At 46.8% G+C, this 19,176-nt stretch overlaps 1 non-coding gene and 1 pseudogene across 1 annotated transcript; both read right to left on the minus strand.

Annotated features, from left to right (window-relative positions):
- Window positions 1–1,270: 1,270 nt before the first annotated feature.
- Window positions 1,271–17,271, minus strand: LOC101426106 (cathepsin B-like; annotated as a pseudogene).
- LOC111764410 (U6 spliceosomal RNA) lies at window positions 1,746–1,851 on the minus strand. Its single transcript, XR_002797027.1, has one exon. It is a non-coding gene; the product is annotated as a U6 spliceosomal RNA (small nuclear RNA).
- Window positions 17,272–19,176: the final 1,905 nt, after the last annotated feature.

Below are 19,176 nucleotides of genomic sequence, written 5' to 3' on the forward strand. Positions count from 1 at the left end.
CTGGCATATCTATCTTACTACTCTGTTAGGATTGCAGGTATCTTGAAGGGAAAACTGTTGGCTTGAGAAGGGACACTAGATAAACATAAGCAGAATTAGAAGGTATATGACCTAATATGTTGAAATTAGATTTTTGTCACTCTGTCTATTGCTTTCAATGGAACATCGTTTAACTGGTCTCCAAGACATACCGATCATCAGTCTGTTTTGGATATCAAGATTATTTTAAACAAAAGGTGTATTCCCTGACAGCGTGTTACTTTGAGTAGAAAAGAAAAAAAAATCCCAACACACACACACCCAATTCAGAACCAAAACCTTACTGTTTGCCTAATAAAACAGAAGGGGAAGCAAATACTTCCATTTCAAGGCAAAAACCCAAAAGCTGTGAGGTGTGTTAATCAGTTTCTCGGGCCTTTTGTTTTGTTTTTGTTTTTCCACTTTTTTAGTGTTTTTTTTTTTTAAGGAGAAACCTTTTTTTGGCAGTTATTCCTTTCCTTTTTAAACTGATAGGGTAAAGGGATGAACTTTTGAAAAAGGAAATCCAGTAAAAGCTGTTTTCTCCCAATCTACCCGCACATGGTATCGGAGGTTGGTAGGTCAGTCAGTCGAATCATGACCACCCCGTTTTGTGACAAGCCACACCTTTGAGAGGCTATAAAACTAGCACAGCTCTTGCAACTTAGAACCATCCATTCACATGATCAGCCTGGGTGCATTAAAATAAAACTTCTACAAAAAGTTTCATGTCACGGAAAAGACCAAAGAGCGTTTGCAATACTGCACAGTGCAGCGGATACAGGGCCCTGGGCGAATGAGGCTTTCTTCGAAGGGCTGCTCCCACCACCTCTTCTCTCAACCTGCTCCGAATCCAGAAAGGTGCTGGCTTAGATGCACTGCTGGGGGAAGTGGGTGGAGATGCCCAGGAGTTGGGGCAGCGGGCACTACATACAGTACTGCTCTATGGGGAAAAGGCTCACTTTGCTTTTAACAGTGGCTTCCGTGGTCTTTGCATCGTGAGCGTCAGTCCACTGAACAGGCTGGGAGGTAGCCAGGACTTGGGTTTGTATCCTGCGGAAGACAGTTGTCTACTCCAGAACAGGGCAGTTCTGAAGGTAGACACCAGGCTAGGCTCAGGGCAGTCCTTCAGGAGCTGTCTGAAACCTCTGGTATCTTATCTGAACTCAAATAAAGCCCCCGGCCCAGCCCCAGCTCCAAGGCTATATTTAGGGACAACCTTCCCCCAGACCTGGACTGAGAGGTCCACAGATTAGATTTTTTTCCAGTACTGCTGGGTGCGTGGGATTCTAGCCACCACACTTGGTTCAATGCCATGATGATCCTTTCCTCTAAGGAGTTTGAAGGAGCCATTGTCAGCTCTGGTCAGCGTTCCAGGAGTTGGCAGCCAGCAAGTAGAGGGTGCCATTCTCCACTCCCCAGCCCAGGATGCGATGGCATGACCTCCCACCATCTATCCAGTTTCATGGTGGTACACTCCATACTTGCCTGCCAGGACGTCTTCATACACGGTGAAGGCTCCCTCTACTGGGCCATTTTTATAGATCTCAGCCATCATCTCCTGCTTGCTAGAAGGGATGCTGTAGGAACTGCAGCCGTGGTGCTTGTCTTTGTAGGACGGGCAGTAGCCGGGCTCACAGGTCTTGTGCACTTGGGAGTCGCTCCTTCTCCCTTGCATGGGGACCGGGAGACATTGACATGGTGCTCATATGGAGGTATAGAGTAGGAAAAACATGGGACACTTCACAAATTTGCATGCCGTCCTTGCGCAGGGACCAAGCCGAGTTTCTCTGTATCACTCCAGTTTTAGTGTGTACTGCCCAAGTGAGCACTGTTTTTCCACTTTTTAAGTCATTTTTAAAAAGTGTCCAGCTTGGGGATTTCTGATCTGTAAAAAGCTTTCTAACAAGCATCTCCAGCACACTTTCATACAAATACCTCTTTCCCCAGAATGTCAAAATAGAAGCAATGTTTTATCCTAAATAGTGTATGGTGTTCTCCTCTAGGAGGTGGTTTGCATCTCCAGTAGCTACTTCATCTTAGGTGCCAGCTGGCTCCTCTCTTCCAGGAGCTATATGTTTCCTGAGGGCACCGGGGCAAACCTCCCATCTGCCGCTGACACTAATTGTGACTAAAAAGCTCTCCTATACTGCTTGCTTTTGTTTTACTTTTGTTTAAACACTGCATATTTTGCACTTGCTTGTTCATTTCAGCTCATCAGCTTTTCCTATAGGAGTCAAGCTATTTGGTGCGAACATTGAAGCTGGATCAAGTCCAGTCTCTTACCCTTACTAGCTGGATGACCTTGGTCAAATGATCTCTTGCAGCCTTTGTTTTTTCGTTTGCAAAATGGGGATCATAATACACACTTTCCAAGAATTAGTGAGGAGTAAATAAAATGAGATAATGAATGTTAATTATCCAGCATATGGTAATCTCAGACTTTAGTTTCCCCCCCTTATTTGGTGGATACCTGTTTCTGAGCATTCTAGTGCTTTAGGATAATGTCATGAGTAGAGAGACAAGTCCCTCTGTTTGGGGTACATTGCAATTCTTAGATATTGATATTTATGTCTTTCATAAGGTTTGGGAAGTTTTCAGTCATGAGTTCCTCAAATATTCTTTCTGTCCCTTTTCCGTGCTCCTCTTTCTAGGACACTGATAACATGTATGCTTGAGCGTTTCACATTGTCATTCAATTCCCTGAGAGCTTGTTCCATTTTTTCCATTCTTTTCTCTTTCTGTTCTCCTGTCTTTTCTAGTTTGGATGTTCGGTCCTCAGATCACTTATTCTGTCTTCAAGCAATTCAAATCTGCTGTTATGTGCCTCTAATTTTTTTTTTTTAAAGAAGTACTGGGGGGAAGCAGATGTGGCTCAAGTGATAAGGCCTCTGCCTACCATATGGGAGGACCCGGGTTTGATCGCTGGGACCTCCTGGTGAAAAAGAAGAAGAGAAAGTGTGCCTGTGTGGTGAGACAGTGCCCACGTGGTGAGCCAGTGCCCATGCAAGTGAGTCACACAGCAAGATGATGATGCAACAAAAGGGAGACAAAGGGGAAAGTCAAAGTGAAGCACAGCAGAGACCAGGAACTGAGGTGGTACAGCTAACCGGGAACCTCTCTCTACATCGGAGGTCCCCGAGATTGAATCCCTCTAAATTCTAGAGGAGAAAGATGAGAAGAGAAGACAAAACAGAGAAATAGATACAGAAGATCACACAGCGAATGGACACAGATAGCAAAAACAGCAGAGTGGGGGAGGGGAAAAATAAATCTTAAAAAAAAAAGAAGTAATGGGCATTGAATTGAGGACCCTGTACATGTGAAGCTGGTGCTCAACCACTGAGCTACACCTGCTCTGCACCTCTAATTTTTTTTTAAAGATTTAATTTTCAAAAATTTATTTCACTCCCCTCCCTGTTTCCCTCATTGTCTGCTCTCTGTGTCCATTCGCCGTGTGTTCTTCTGTGTCTGTTTTATTCTCATTAGGCGGCTACAGGAACCAATCCTGGGACCTTCTGGAATGGGAAAGAGGTGACTGCTCTCTTGCGCCACCTCAGCTCCCCTGTGCTGCTACATCCTCTCATTTTCTCTCCTCTGTGTCTCTTGTTGTGTCGTCTTGCTGCGCCAGCTCTCCACATTGGCTGGCACTCCTGCGTGGGACGGCTTTCCCATGCAGGGAAGTACTCCTGCATGGGGTTGCATTCCAGAGTGGGCTGGCACTCTGCATAGGCCAGCTCACCACGTGGACCAGCTTGCCCTCACCAGGAGGCCCTGGGGATCGAACCCAGGACCTTCTATATGGTAGAGGGGAACTCAATTGGTTGAGTCACATCTATTTCCCTCTAATGTATTTTTGATCTCATCCACTGTGTCTTTCTTTCCCATAAGATGTTACTTTTCTTTACAGGCTTTCAAACTGTTTTTTATGGTTACTCATTGTCTTCTTTATATCCTGTACCTATTTAGTCATATTTTCCTTCAATTCTTTGAATTGATTTAGGGGAGTTGTGTGATTATCACCGATTGTTTTATTTATTTATTTTTATTTTTATTTTTTAAAAGATTTATTTTATTTCTCTCCCCTTCTGATTAATTGCTTTAAATCCTGTGTCTCATCAGGATATTTGGTTTGTTCCTTTGGCTGGGCCATCTTTTCCTGCTTCCTAGTATGGCTTGTAATTTTTTGTTGATGTCTAAGCATCTGAATATGTTAATGAATTTAATCTGATGGTCAATTTCTCTCTTGCCTAGTGTTTTTTTTTTTCCCACAGCTCTTTGGTTTTTGATTCAACTTATTTTAAGTGATTGAAATTGCCCAGTTTACATTATCAAAATCAGGCCAGCAACTCACTGTTGGGGCACAGATTTTCTCCCAGGATTGCGGCTAAAGAGAGACCTAAAGGCAGTTTTCCCCTTGCAATTTCCTGGCCAGTCAGCAGATGGTGCTCATCAGTGACCCTTTCTACAGAGGTGTTTCTTTCAACCTCCATTTTCCTGCATTTCTTGTCTGTCCAGATTCAAAGCAGATTCAAAGCAGGCTTTGTTGACCAAATTCACTGATGAGAAGCCCTCCGACTTCCTCTTCCTCTTCACTTGTAACAGCTGACAGGAAGGAAGACATCTGTTCCCCTCTCATTTGGCTGCAGTAAGCTAGGGGTTTTATCCAGGCTTGATGTCCTGAGAGTTGGGGATGATGGGGGCCTCTATCTGCCACCACGGGGGTTTAGTAACTCACATTTATTGTTTCAGGTTCTTCATCTTTCTGTCCCTCACCTTCTTGACAGTTGCACAGTATTGTCCTGGTCTACCAACCCCCCAAAAATGACCCTCAGACAGCTTTTGGTCCTTCCTTTTTTTTTTTTTTTAAGATTTATTTATTTATTCCCCTTCCCCCCTCCCCGATATTTTGTGCTTGCTGTCTGCTCTCTGTGTCCATTCACTGTGTGCTCTTCTGTGTCTGCTTATCTTCTCTTTAGGCAGCACCAGGAACCCATCCTGGGACCCTCCAGACTGGGAGAGAGGCATGCAATCTCTTGCGCCACCTCAGCCCCCTGGTCTGCTGCATCTCTTATTGTCTCTCCTCTGGGTCTCTTTTTGTTGCATCATCTTGCTGAGCCAGCTCTCCGAGCAGGCTAGCATTTCATGTGGGCCAGCGCTCTGTGTGGGCCAGCACTCTACATGGGCCAGCTTGCCACACAGACCAGCTTGCCTTCACCAGGAGGCCCTAGGAAAAGAACCCTGGACCTCCTATATGGTAGACAGGAGCCCAACTGCTTGAACCACATCCACTTCTCTTGGCCCTTTCTCCACTGTTTTTTTGAGAGAGTTGAGCCCTGCCTGCCTACTCTGACATCTTCCCGGAACTCTCAGGCAAGTCCCTCTGTACCTTATTAGTGACAATAGTGGTTCTCACAGTGTGATTCCCCAACCATCACTGTGAAGCTCACCTGAGGAGTTGTTAGAAATGCAAATTCTTGAGCCCCTTTTCCAGACTGACTGTTTTAGTTCGCCAGGATGCTATGACAAACACCACACAATGGATTGGTTTAAACTCTAGGAGTTTATTGACTCAGAGTTTCAGAGTTTAGAAATTCCATATCAAGGTCTTGACAGGTCCATGCTTTCTCTAAGGGTCGGTAGCGTTCTAGTGCTGCCTTGATGTAAACCTTGGGAGCCTCTGGCTCCCGTCACATGACCAGCTCTATCTTGTGTCTGTTCTTCCAGGTTCCACTAACTTCTGGCTTTTGGCTCTTGCATGGCCTTCTTTGACTTCTCTTTATAAAGTCTCCAGTTATACGAATGAAGGCCCATGCTGACTCATTTGGGCCATACCTTAATTAAAGATAATATCTTCCAAACATCTTATTTAAAATGGGTTTACAGGGATTAAGATAAGAAACAAGTCTTTTTTTTGGATACATAGCACAATCTACCACCACACTGACTAAATCAGAAACTCAAGGGCCAGGGTCCAGAAATCTTTGTTTTAACTAGCCCTCCACATGATTTGGATGCAACTGAAGTTTGAGAACCATTGATTCTTTTTTTTTTTTTTAAGATTTATTTATTTATTTTATTCTCTCCCCTTCGCCCCCTCCCGCCCTAGTTGTCTGTTCTCTGTGTCTATTTGCTGCATCTTCTTTGTCCGCTTCTATTGTCAGCGGCTCGGGAATCTGTATTTCTTTTTGTTGCGTCATCTTGTTGTGTCAGCTCTCCGTGTGTGCGGCGCCATTCCTGGGCAGGCTGCACTTTCTTTCATGCTGGGCGGCTCTCCTTACGGGGCACACTACTTGCGTGTGGGGCTCCTTTATGCAGGGGACACCCCTGCGTGGCAGGGCACTCCTTGTGCGCATCAGCACTGCTCATGGGCCAGCTCTACACGAGTCAAGGAAGCCCGGGGTTTGAACCGTGGACCTCCCATGTGGTAGATGGGTGCCCTAACCACTGGGCCAAGTCCACTTCCCACCATTGATTCTAAGTGAAGGTCATCATGGTATGTTTGTGGCTTTACAACCAGGCGAACTGTGTGTGTGTGTTTTGCTGGTAGTGTGGGAGTAGTGTTAATCTTTGTAATTCGCAAGTACAATAAAAGAAATAAACCATAGGAGGATAATTAAAAGAGTAATTACATTATTTAGATTTGGACTCCAGAATCTGGTCACATTATTTGGTTTCTTTCCTTGTGTGATGGTTGTGTGATGTGTCAACTCGGTCAGGTAATTGGGCCCAGTTGTTTGGTCAAGCAAACACTGGACTAATTGTAACACAAGGGCTTATCGACTTTAGTCATTATTGACTTTGCTGCAGTGGTAAATCATAGATTACTGATTACAATTACATCAATCAGAGAGATTGCCATCAGCAATGAGTGATGCTTTATCCAATCAGTTGAATGCTTTAAACGGGGAAGTGATTCCAGCATTGAGTGAGTATTTTCCAGCTCGTCTTTGGACAGCCAACATCTCCCAAAATTCGTCAAGGACCTTCACTGGACTTTCATGGAGCCCCTGGTTGCAGCCTGCCTGTGGAACCCGGACTTGTGCATCCCCACGGTCACGTGAGAGACTCTCATAAAATCTCCTACTGTCGACAGATATCTCTTCTTGATTCTGTTTCCCTAGAGAACCCTGACTAATACACCTTGCTAAACCAAATCTTTGGGAGCAGGGATTCAGGAGTCAATGAGTTTGATTCCTGTGGCTTGTGTAGAACTGAAGATTTGAAATGGCGTGAATCCCTGCCTCAAAAACCCCATTTTCTAGAGGGGCTTCTTTGTCGTGGGAGGGCTTCTCTTCCTTTGTGGATGGGGTGTAGGGCTAAGATGTCATTAGGACAGGCAGGCCACCCTCTATTCGGTTTAATTTTCTAATCTAGATCTGCCTTACCACCTTCCTGTTTTGGCTCTTAAACAGGATTGATTTGAGTTTTGTGTGTGATAGGCAGGGGGGTCATCAGAGTTGATACTAAATGCTGTTATTCTCATTTGAGAAGCTTCTTCTGAAAAGAGACATCCAATTCTGACCTCTCAGTATTTTGGGGGCACTTTGGGGTCAGAATGACAGCAAAACGAACCCACGAACTAATCAATGACAAGACATTTCAGTCTCAAAGCGTCTCCCTTAAAGCCACGTCCCCCAAGGATAGCCCGGGCAGGCTGCACAGAGTTCGCCATTAGCTGGATCCCGCCCCCTTGTGGGCAGCTGAACTCATTGTCTCCTGTTGAGAGCAGGGGTGCCTATAAATCTTCCTTAGTTAAAATTTCCTTCCTATCCTTGGTGAAATGTCTAAGGCTTGCTTTCCTATTCTTTCTCTCTTCTCCTGCTTGGAGATTCTTCGCCATTTGACTTTTTATCGACCCCATGCCGATGTTGGCAGATGCAAATGTTTTCAGCAGAATTATCCAATTGCAGCTGTATAGCTCAGGCATTGATCACCAGGGATATATGTCATTTGGCACAGCTGCAAATATATATGCCATGTCCCATGCTTGACGGTTTTAAAAAAACAGTTTAAAAATTATACAGTTAATATGTTTATTGTAGAAAAATGAAAAACCACACCTGTGATCCTGTCACTTTAGAAGTGATTTTTTTTTTTTAGGTACTGGGGCCAGGGAATGAACCCGGGGACCATATAAGTGGGCAGCTGGCACTCAGCCACTGAGCCACACCAGCTCCTGGGTTGGTTTTTTCATTTGTGTGCTTGTCGTTTGCTTTTAGGAGGCACAGGGAACCGAACCCGGGACCTCCCATGTGGGAAGCAGGCACTCAACCACTTGAGCCACATCCACTCCCAACAAGTGATATTTTGTTGTGAGCATTTTCTTCCAGGAACAAGAAAACAGGGAGAAAAGAGGGGAGGGGGAAGGAGATGAAACAATGACAGGAACAGAAAGATGCTGATTTATTCCTTGGACTTAGATCTTTGGGGCGGTGGTCTGTAATTACAGACTACCCTCCGCCCTGGGTTGCTGCGTCCTGGCCATTTTAAGTGCAATGAACCCACCTAGCCTCTCACCCTTCTCCCTTTTGACCTCTTCTTTCCTCTCTTCTTCATTATCTACCGTCTCCCTTTTGTTTCTTCATATCCTCATGGATGTTCAGTGGTAGAGAAAGAAAAAGGCAGTCTCTAAGTATTATTGATGGGCTGAGAATAGGTTTTCTCGGATCCTGGCTGGAAGTCTCTGGCCCAGCTTTCCTTGGACTTGCTCATAATTTTCTTGCTGATGAATGAAGGGTCTAACCTACTATTAACCCTTGATCTGCCATAAAAGTTAAAATGTTTTTCATTCATCCATTCAACAAACATTGAGCACTTGCCAAGTATCAGGCGCTGTTTTAGATACTGGAAATTAAGTAATTTAAAAGCAATAGATGGGGTTTCTGCTTTCATGGAGTTTCAATGAAAAGTGAAGAGAAACATGAAAGCAAATAAATACTTTTTTCTTTTTCTTTATTTTGAAATACTTATAGATTTTGGTGGGTACTTCAAAGGAAACAAAGCAAGGTGGTGGGAGAGGGTGTTGCTTTAGTTGGCACTATAAGGAAAGGCTGCTGTGAGTGGGCGACCTTTAACCTGGGAACTAATTAATGAGAAGGAACCAGCAATATGCCCATCTGGGGAAGAACTTTCTGGGCAGAAGGAACAGCAAGCACAAATCTCCCATCATATGGGGAAGCCCCCACCCCATGGGTCTAAATGAAGGCTGCTGGGAAATGGATGTGGCTCAACTGAAAGAGCATCTTCCTACCATATGGAGGGCCCAGGGTTCGAGCCCCAGGGCCTCCTGACCCATGTGGTGAGCTGGCCCACGCGCAGTGCTGCCGCGTGTGAGGAGTGCCGTGCCACGCAGGGGTGTCCCCCGCGTAGGGGTGTCCCATGTGCAAGGAGTGCCGTGCCACGCAGGGGTGTCCCCCGCGTAGGGGAGCCCCATGCGCAAGGAGTGCGTCCCGTAAGGAGAGCCGCTCCATGTGAGAAAAGTGCAGCCTGCCCAGGAGGGGTGCCACACACACGTCGAGCTGACACAGCAAGATGACACAACAGAAAAGAGACACAGTTTCCCAGTGCTGTGGGATAATGCAAGTGAACGCCGAAGAACACACAGCAAATGGACACAGAGAGCTGACAACGGGGGGAAAGGGAGAGAGAGAGAGAGAGAGAAAAAAAAAGAAGGCTGTAGCATCACAGCACAGAGAACTGAGGGGAGGTACCGGGTCAGAGAGGCAGCAGGGCTGAGTACTTTGGGTTCTTCGAGGTAGTGGGAAACAAGCGAAGCACGTTCTGGGGGTAACGTGATCCCACTGCATCACTAAATATGTTCAGGCAGCTTCCAGGCAAGTGGACTGTACGGGAGGTAGAGAGGGCGGACAGGAAGGCCAGTGAAGAAGATATTCTAGAAGTCCAGGTTAGAGGGAACGGTGGCTGAGAGCTGATCAGAGGCAAATGGGGTGAAGAGAAGTGGGAGTGCTCTGAACCCATTTTGGAGAAAGAGCTCATGGAACGTGCAGCTGACCTAGATATGTGGAGCAGAAGAGCAATGAGAGACCTTTACCTTTCAACCTGATCTAAGGTTTTTGTGTTCGTTGCATGGAAGGGATCTCACTAACGGTATAAAATTTTTAAAGTATTTGTAGCAATACTTTTAGAAACAATAACTTGTGCTCTGAATAATTTGGTGGGTTTAACATTGGATGTATTTCTTTAAAGAACCAACATTTCAGCAGCCAAACAATTCACCTTGCTGACATCCTGCTGTCTTCATAACAGAAGACCAGAAATAGAACACTGTTTTGACCTATGTTACCTATTTTGTGTTCAGGCACAAGCCTGGGTTTTGAAAAATAGTGATTCTGATGCTATGGAACCAGTGTGAGGACTTGTTCCAGGTTTTTGAAGCCATTTTCTCCTGGTAGTGACACTAGTCTTTTGATGCTGAGCAGAAGAGATCAATGAAAGCATGGCATTAGACAGCTGGCAGCAGTGCCTCGTCATTATCAATTTCCAGTGCTGCCTTTGAATTGGAAATGCAAACACTGAGGGCTGGCCGGCTGATTCTCAGGGCTTCCTTTGTTTGACCTCTGTACACTGGCTCATTTGTATTCGTCATCACTCAGGCAGGTTGGTGTGCAAGTTGTGTGTGTGTGTGTGAGCATGCACACACTTGAGCACATGTGTGAGAGAGAGAGGGGAGAGAGGAGAGGAAGAGAGAAAGGCGTCGAGAGAGAAAAAGAGAAATGGAGAGAGGCAGAGATAGGGCAGAAGCTAGAAACCTAGAACTGAATAAGTATGGGTCATGTTTCCTCTCCTTCCACACTTTGAGGATGTAAATCCTGCTGCAGAAGAAATGCTGAGGCCTTTCCGGTCATTTTCAGCAGTGCCTTTTTACGTGGTGCTGGGACCTTCATTCTTGGCATTCAAGGGAAATGGGGACCTGTAGTTGAGAAAGTAGCTTGGGATGCAGCAGCAAGTGGGATAAACAACTTGGGGTTTTATTTGGCTGGAACCCAAAAGAAGTCATCAACATCATGTGGTAGCCTGAAAGCTTACTGTGATTTTGAGCAGCATGAATAGGAGTACAGCATCTTGCATGAGAGAGAGGAGGGTTGTCTTCTGCTCGGGGCTGGCCATTCCACATGTAGACCATGGTGTTCACTCGTGGGAAGGACATTGATGAGCCTGAGATTGTTCAGCAAATATCCAGAATGGTGGAGGGAGCCTGGAACCACGGCCACATCAGCTCCTGGACTATCACAGTCTGGTGCCAGCTTACCTTATCACTGCAGCTTTAACTCTCAACACTTTTGGTGTTCAATCAAATGAGTAGAAACCGCGTCTAAGGCCGCCCTGGTTTTCTCTTGTGACCTCATTCAGTCTGTAGCTTTGGGTTTCATCTCCATCCAGGTTTCTCTCTTGAGCTCCAGATCTGTTCATCTGATGGCCTACTGGACATCTGCCCTTTCTTTAGTGACCACCTAAGCTCTCCTTTTCTAAAATGGAACTCGTGATTTACCTCTCCCAGACCTACTCATCGACCCTGTGCTCCCTGGCTCAGAGAGGGGACACCTACCCACCTCATTGCCCAGCACATAACTGTGGGCATCATGGCTCTCTGCGTGGTTCTGAAAGCTCCTGGGGGGCAGAATGGTGTAGGGATGGAAACGTGGGGTTCTGGAAATGAAGAGGCATGCTTGAATTCTAGCTCTGGCACTTAATAGCTCTGTTGCTTAGGCAAGGAATTTAATCTCTTACCCTCGGTTATTTCATCTGTAGAATGGAGGCATGAAGAACTATATTGCTGGGTTGTTATGAGGATTAAATGAGAAACCATATAGGAAAGTACAAGTGCTGCTATGGGTCCCTATAATGGGAACTCAATTATTGATTTTCCCTGTTGCTTCCATCTAGATTCTCAGTCTTTTTTTCGTATTTGGTCCAACCCCAAACCATGAATGCTTTAGGGACAGACCTTATTTCCTTTGTTTTTGTGTAACTAGTACCTAGCTTAGTGGTAGATGCTCAAGACAGTTTGTGAAATAACTGAGGGAACAAATGAATGTCCCAATGACAGGATTGAATGGGATGTTGGTCAAATGGGCTGCGTCCTGCTCTCTTCCTCTCCCTTTCTTGTTGTGTCCTTCTCCCTTCTGGTACCTTCAGAAGATCCTCCCATCTCCAATGTCTTTCTAGTCTCTCATTCATCTTCACGGTGTAATGCATGTTTCGAGAACTTATCTCTGACCCAAGCTCCTCTGAGGCCTCATTTTGACTCTCCGGCGAGTTGCTCAGTTAATCACTGTAATTGCAAAGATGTTAAGTTAAACCCTTAATTTAACTGCCCTTCGTGCCATGAGGTAGGAGATTTCGGAGGGGTGGAGCAGGAGTCCTTTGCAGTTGTCACGGCAACGGCAGCAGGCCGTAGGCTCCGGCTTCTCTCTCCCGTCTCTTCCCACAGTTCTCTTGCCCTTCACCCAACATGCTCTAATCTATTCTTTGATGTTTTTAAGCCAAAAGTCTAGGGGTAGATAGAAAAGGATATAATTTGGACATATGATTGGTATAAAGCAAAGTTCACACAGCTCTGAATAAACAGGCCCTTTTCACGGGTATAACATCTAAGGCTTAAGCAAGAATCCTACATGGTAGCCTCTCGCTTTACCAAGACACTTTAGTAGGCAAAGAGGCAGGGATGCTGGTCATTCTTGCTTTCCTTAACCCCCTCAACACTGGTGTCCCCAGCTGTTGTCTCAGTCCTGCCATTTCCTGAGCAAGCCTGCAGCTTGCTGGAGGGTCACCCACAGCCCCAGGCCTGTGTTCGGAGGGTAGGACCTCAACAAGGGCCCAAGTTGAAAGGTTGCGGAGGAGAAAATGGATTTGAGATATATCTCGGAGGTAGACTTGGTCAAACTTGGTAATGGATTGGAGGGGAGTGTCTTGCGGCTTTCTTGTTCGGGCCACAGCATGGAGAATGGCCCCGTAACGTTCCCACTAAGACTGGCAACACAGGAGGAGGGGCTGGGTGCTGGGGATAGAAGAGGATTTCCACTTTACACACGCCCAGCACACACCTTGGGCACAACCAGCCTATTTCAAGTCTGCTTTTTCATATTGAGCCAAAGGGACTCAACCCTCTACCCTCCATCCTGGCTCATAAAATGAATCAAACTGAGAAGGGGAATGCCTTCATTAATAAGAGTCTCTTAATTTTAAACAATCTCTAAGTTTAGATCTCTTCTATCTGAGTCTATAACTGTATTAGATCTATAGCTATTTAGCTGGCCAACCCAGGATTGCCAGAAGGAATTATTAACCATCATGTGAAAAATAAGTCCGTTGTAAATCAACGTTTGCCCATTCCTTTCAGGGCTCATAGTAAAACCTCTGTTTTTTCCTGACATGACATCTTAGTGTGAGGGACTTCCTTGTACAGCAGTTACTAGGGCCTCTCATTACTCTTCAGTTTCTTTTCCTCAGCAAATAACTGTCATTATCTTTGAGAGGTCCCCAGTGCTTTCTGAGTGAATCTCCTTTTTGCCTCATGGCCTACTTTTTAATTCTATCTCAAACACTCTCCAAATTTCGTGAAAATGAACTCAGCCATTTTTGTGGGATGCATTTAGATGCTAGAAGAAAATACAGAAACTTTATTTTGAAAATAATATGGATTATTTTCCAAAGGTTTCCCACATTGGTGCTCTCAGTTTGTCCTCATAAAAACCCTATGAGGGAAGCAGATGTAGCTCAAGTGTTAGGGCCTTTACCTACTATATGGGAGAAACTGGGTTTGATCCCTGGGGCCTTGTGGTAAAAAGGAAAAAGAGAAAGTGTGCCTGTGCAGTGAGCCAGTGCTCATGCGGCGAGCCAGTGCCCACACAAGATGATGACACAACAAGAGATGAAGGGGAGAGTCTAGGTGAGGTGCAACAGAAAACCAGGAACGGAGGTGACAGGGAACCTCTCTCCACATCAGAGGTCCCCAGGGTAAAATCCCTCTGAATCCTAGAGGAGAAAAATGGGAAGAGAAGATAAAAAGAGAAATAGATATAGAAGATAACATAGCAAATGGACACAGACAGCAAAAAACAGTAGAGCAGGGGAGGGGGAGAGGGAAAAAACTCTGTGAGGGGGAAGTGGATGTAGCTCAAGCAGTTGGGCACCCGCCTAGCACATGGGAAGTCCTGGGTTTGGTTCCTGGTGCCTCATAAAAACGACAAGCAAGACAGTGAGCTGACGTGATGTGCTGGCGCGGTGAGTGGATGCAACAAGATGACACAACAGGATGATGCAGTGAGATGATGCAACCAGGAGACAGCAAGGAAACACAATGAGAGACACATCAGACAGAGAGTAGAGGTGGCTCAAATGATCAGGTGCCTCCCTCCCATATGGGAAGTCTCAGGTTCGGTTCCTGGTGCCTCCTAAAAAGAAGATGAGCAGAAACAGAGAGCAGACAGCAAGTGCAAACAACAAGGAGGTGGGGGGAGAAAGAAATAAACCAATCTGAAAAAAAAGCCCCAAAACCCTCTATGAGGTACAGGAACAAAGGCACCCATTTCCCTTCCTGGGACACTGAGGCCCAGGAAAGCTAGACTGGCCTGAGGTCTCCAGGTAGATCAGTAAGAAAGGGGACAAGCACTTTCTACAGCACCAGGCAGTTTATCAAGCACTATGTCCAACACTGTCGCATTGGGAGCAGTTACGACAATCTTCCCAGTGGCCTCACTTTGTAGAAGAAGAAACGAAACTGCAGAAGGTGCGTGATTGCCAGGGCCACGTAGCGGTGAGGAGCAGAGCCGAGTCTGAATTGGACATTGAAGAATCCAGGTCAAGTGCTTTTCTCTGCGCCCCACTGGACCCAGAGCCCGACTCCCACCTGGTTTTCCGCCCATGAATTGAGGAAAGAGCGAGAAGTGATGTATTCTGATGTCCCAGAGACCTGGAGAGAGACCTCAGATACTTCAAAATCACACCCTGCCCTTTGGCTTGGCCCTCCCGAAACAGGTGCAAATCCATAATCCAATTTGCACATGTCTAAGATAAGAAGGAAGGATGCCGGGCAAATTCTCCAACGTGCTTCCGCCTCAGCTGAGAGTGAGCTCGTCTGCAAGAGCAGCGTGCAGGGCTTTTGAAAGGGTGCCACGTGGGAGGTGCCAGTGCAGGCTGTGCCTGCCGAGGGCTGGCTGTGTCTTCATGTGCAGTTTAAACAAAACCCCTCCATCCCACACTGATCTCTGCCCTAGGCAGCTACGTTCCAAAATCAATAAGCCTAAAGGGAATGGTGGATAAGGCGTGATCTCAAAGAAATAAACTGCTGGGGGTGCAATTGCCCAAAGGCCCGCGCATCCACTTTAATCATCTGTGCAAAGCCCCATCTCTCGGGGAAGTGGGGAAGGGATCTTCATTAACTGCATACCTACTGCGTGCCACGCTCTGTGCTCAGCGTTTTATGGAAGCCACACAATTCTGTGATGTATATCTTACTGTTATCAGACTTTAATAGATAAAGAAACGGAGGCTAAGAGAGATGAAAGAATTTGCCCAGAGATGTGCAGGTAGGAAGAGGCAAAGCTATGATCTGAACCCAGGTACAATTCCAGACCTACCCGCTGGCCTATACCAGGCTGCCGCCAACGGCTGACGATGGTCTGGAAAATGTTGCTGTCATTTTTGTTTGCTTGGCGCTTTATTATTATTACTGTACGATGATGTAATGAAACTGTGATTCCCCAGAAAACCTGTAATCTGAAAGCCCAGGGTTGCAGAACAAGGCCAATTAGAGAAAAAGCTTAGTTGACGTTGACGCTGCTGGGAGATGGCGCCGGTCATTCTGCTGAAAGCCCTCAAGACATCACTGAGCTTAGTCGACACACTGGACCGTTCTGAAAGCTCTGAGTCCTCTGGGGCAGAACAACAGCACTATTAAAGATAAAAGCTGTAACCACGCGAGAGGCTCGCGGTGGGGTTGTGAGAACAGCGCCGTTTCCAGCTCCACCCCAGTAGCCCTGGCCTCCCTTGATGGACGCGTGGCCCGCCTGGGACCGTGGGCGGGGAGGCTGGAGCCCAGCATTATCGCAGCACTACTGCCACCTAGTGGCCGCCGGGCGCCAGCGGGTCCTGGCCCCCTGCAGCCGGGCAGGGCTTTCGGCCTCTGCCTTCTCCAGCAGGTTTCCCCCACAGCATAAGAGCTGCTTCGAAAGTTGGGGGGCAGGGCGGATAAATGAGGCCATCACTCACATCATGTAACCGCAAACTTCTAAGTAACTGAGATGACTGATTTTTGAACTCTGACCAGTTTGGCTTGGTAGACAAAAGTCCAACAGTGCTAGGAATCCTGCTTCTTTCAAATTCCCCGGCACATTGATATCTGCTTGTGAGCTCCCGCCGTGGCCGTGCCTTCTTTATTTTGCCCAGGACGTTGTGCGCTGTCTGGGCTACAGCCCAGGAGGAAAATGCGAGAGTATGGGACTACCTATCCAAGACCATAACCCAAATGATTTTATCTTCTTGTCAGGGTGCTTCTCAGCCCCCTGCCTGGGGAAGGACGATCAGGGGCATTTTTCCGCACTGGAGCTGGCCACCATTTAGGAGCATTGAATATGAAGCTGATAAGTAACATTTCCTGACTTTGGGAAAACAGAGTCTCTTTAAGGAGAAAACACCTCTTTAAGATATACTTTCAGTGGAAGACAATAGACTCAAAGTGGGGAGGGCCATGCTGGAGGGATAATGGGCCAGGGTAGGACTTGGAGTCAGAGTGACCTGGGTTTGCATCTTGAATCTGTCACTAATGGTTACATACTAGGGGAAATTAGTTGGCCTCTCTGAACATCATTCCTTCTTCTGCAAAATGGAAGTGATAATGTCTGCTTTGCTGGGTTATAGAATGAAATGAAATGAGAACAAATAGGCATTTACTTAAGGCTTGTTGTAGCAAGGGAGTTAGCCACCATCACTTGGTTTTAGAGAGACTCGGGGAGACAGGGAGTGGGAAGTTCTATGTGGAGAATGGGGAAAGCTCCAGGTGTGCTCTGATCAGAGGCTGTTGGCCTGGGGGAGCTGGAGGAGGACTGACGAGAAGTGGGGCACCCTATGTGATTGGTTTGGGGAGCAGATTTGGCTTTCTCTGATTGGTCCTGAGTGGGAGTGGTTACAAAATAGGGAAGCTGGCAGTCATTGAGCAAGTCCTCACCGTTCTAGGCTGATTGCAGCAGAGGCCGTGGGCAGGCGTTCTATTGTAATATATGGTCTGACCATTGTCCGTTTGTACACTCAGTCTTTCATAATGCCTTGAAAGTTTGCCACATGGCATATATTTATTGGGTAAATGGTAATCATTCTAATAGTTCACAACCTCAAATGTGCCTCTAAAATTGTAATGGGACAGATATTAGGGGTAGCCTCTCAACAGCTTTTCTTCCCTGGATCAGTCACGGCTCTGGTCAGGAAAACAGAAACCACACCTGTTATTTTACTATTCTATTTTATTTCACACCACTTATTTATTTATTTATTATTATTTTTTCTTCCCTTCTCCCTCCCCCGCCCTGCTGTTTTTCCTGTCTGTGTCCATTCACTGGGTGATCTTCTATATCTATTTCTCTTTTCTTGTCTTCTCCTCTTTCTCCTCTAGGATTCACCGGGATTCGATGCTGGGGACCTCTGATATGGAGAGCGGGTCCCTGTCAATTGTGCCACCTCAGTCCCTGGTCTCTGCCGCACTTCATCTTGACTCTCCCCTTCGTCTCTCTTTCGTTGCATCATCATCTTGCTGCATGACTCACTTGTACGGGCATTGGCTCACTGCGCGGGCTCTCGGCTTGCTGTGCGGGCACTCGGCTCACCATGAGGGCCCTCGGCTCGCCATGTGGGCCCTGGAGCAGGCACTCGGCTTGCTGTGCGGGCACTGGCTCACTGCACAGGCATGCTATCTCTTCTTCTTTTTCCCCAGGAGGCCCCAGGGATTGAAGCTGGGTCCCCCCTTATGGTAGGCGGAGGCCTTATCTGCTTGCCTACACCATTTATTTTAACAGAGTTAATGAAATAGAGGAAATGGGTTGCAGGGATTGGAAGACCGAATTAGCAGAGGCGGTGGGGCAATGAGGTAGTAGAGAAATAGCACCAGCAAGAAGCAGATACCATTAGTAAGGCTGGAGGAACAGTGGAAAGAGATTGAGGCAGGTAGAACATGGACGCTCAGAGGACGAGCTTCTCGGAGCCAAGCCTCCGAGCAGTCACAGACTGGTTTTGGGGTATCTGAGGGAGCACATCGGGCCTGTTCTGGGAGGACGGAAGACACGTGGAAACTGGAACCAATTGCTCTGCTGGAGTGAATAGCCATTGGTGGAGAGACATTGGCGGGAAAAGCAAGCAAACAGGAAGGAGAAGGCCCCTTCTCCCTCCTCTTGCTCTCCAGCCTCCTTCTCGGGGCCCATGGTGGTACCTAACAGAGCCGGCTGGCAAAGGAGAGGGGAGCTTTACAGAGCCCCGGACCCAGCATTTCAAAGGGGAGTGCTGAATAGAGTTTGGAGCCGAAAGACAATGGTGTATTAACCAGCAGGCTCTCTTCTTAATTATTCTCAGAACCCGTCCAAGCATAAAGGGCTAAATGTTCTGGGGGAACACAGGTACCCCATCCAGATCCAGGGATTGACTCTTGACTTGGTGTTCTCCAAGTCTCTAAACCTTTGTTTTCAAAATGGAAAATAAGTCCATTGAAAGTAGACACTCAACTAATAGCTCCCAGTTTTGATAATTTCCTGTCCACCCACCTACACCTCCCTCTTTCCAGGTCTAGACAGATGGACCAGAAGAAAACCCCCAGGCCTCTGTTCCCACAGTGGGCAAGGGGGCAGGCCACACCTCGGCTGCATTTCCTGTTCTTTCCATCCAGAACCAAGAGCCTCCTGGAGATCTTTCCAGTCCTGCCCTTGACGGGAACAGGGGAGAGGGAGGTGCAGGGGCTGAGAGTCCACTTCCGTTCAGCTCCACCCCCTTCTCTAGATACTCTTCCATGAGATTACTGGACTGGAGATTTAGCCATCCCATGGTGGGGTGGGGGGCAGGGCTTTAGTTAAATTTCACCCAGAAGCCATTTCCCCATACCAGAAACTATACAGATATCAGGAAAGCCGAAATGAATCGAGCAAGGTCTCTTCTCTA

Source organism: Dasypus novemcinctus, chromosome 27 (assembly GCF_030445035.2).
Source record: "Dasypus novemcinctus isolate mDasNov1 chromosome 27, mDasNov1.1.hap2, whole genome shotgun sequence".
Taxonomy (NCBI): Eukaryota; Metazoa; Chordata; class Mammalia; order Cingulata; family Dasypodidae; genus Dasypus; species Dasypus novemcinctus.